General features: G+C 41.9%; 1 protein-coding gene across 2 annotated transcripts in view; it reads left to right on the top strand.

Annotated features, from left to right (window-relative positions):
- Window positions 1–1,242, top strand: part of LOC101858242 (rho GTPase-activating protein 19) — a gene marked incomplete at its 5' end in the record, with an annotated part of 22,070 nt that overhangs the window by 5,049 nt on the left and 15,779 nt on the right.

The following is a 1,242-nucleotide window of genomic DNA, read 5'->3' as shown; positions in this document are numbered from 1 at the left end:
GGGGGGTATATAAATAGATCCAACTTTCCGTCTGTAGGAAGTGAAACTCCTTCAAAGATGAAGTGTCGCACATGGACCCACCCCAACCCTCTGGGATCCGTGTGCGACGCCTACTTTGGTGTATCTTCCTCTTCTCCTTCCTTCTTTCTTACTTCTTCTATTTCTTCTTCAACTGCTGACGTCATGTGGAGCAAAACTAGAGGTCATCACATTCAACATTTTGCCCTTTGTGTTCACTTTCTGTTATAACAGTATCTCAGAAGAAATAAATAATATTCATAATGAAGCCCATGAAACCCCCAGATTCTTTTTAGGTCAGTTGCGTTGCCGGAAAGTTGTGACAAAGCACAAATTTATCAGTCTCCAAAAACCCGAGTTACCTGCGAGCGCGATAATTATCTGTTTCATTGTTTATATTTGAGAGAAAACAGTTTCGCAACTAAAGTTGCCCTGTGCGCGCCTATCCTCAACAGCACAAAGTCTGTGCGCACAGTGTTTTAAATGAGTTGCCCAGAGACAGCAACTGTTGCGCTACTAAAATTGCCCTGTGCGCTCCTTGCCTAGTGTAGAAAGGGGCGTTAAACCTATACCATTTCACCAGTTTTCACCATTTTCCATTCAAACACCATCATATTGTATACCAAAATTTTCAGTATTATCTCCCCTACACTATCGAACTGAGTGCGCATGAATACATCCATTTCATTAGCGGCAGCATTCATTGCGCCTCCTAACACATCTGCTGACTTACACTCTCAGTTACTTGTGTTGTGCTTCAAACTTCTGCAGAAGTGAAGGCAATTCTCCATACTTTGTTTTTACACCCTGCGGTTTTACAAAATGTGGCAAAATGTGGCATATCATTAAACTACTCAAAATATTTTAAACAAAATCAACATATCAACATGTTCAGTATTGAATTTGCTACAAGAATATGCCCTAATATACATATTCAAAATTTCCGACAACAGGGACCTTTTCCAAAGCACACGGTACACACTTTTAAGTGTTCAAAGATTCAAGCTTTGGAAGCCCCTGAACTACGGCGACCATCAAGCTTTCACACTTTTGTTGGGCGAGGAAGCCTGAATGGGGAGAGAGGTGTCTGTGTTGGAGGAAAGCGGAGAGAGATAAAGAAAGGAGTTGTATTCTGTAACCCAGTCACTATGGGTTTAATGTGTGGGACCGTGAGAGAGTGCTTGTCAGTTATGATCTCTCTCTCTCTCTCTCTCTCTCTCTCTC

Source organism: Aplysia californica, unplaced genomic scaffold (assembly GCF_000002075.1).
Source record: "Aplysia californica isolate F4 #8 unplaced genomic scaffold, AplCal3.0 scaffold00030, whole genome shotgun sequence".
NCBI lineage: Eukaryota > Metazoa > Mollusca > Gastropoda > Aplysiida > Aplysiidae > Aplysia > Aplysia californica.
Note: the sequence above shows the minus strand (reverse complement) of the source record. Positions and strands in the feature narration are given on the sequence as shown.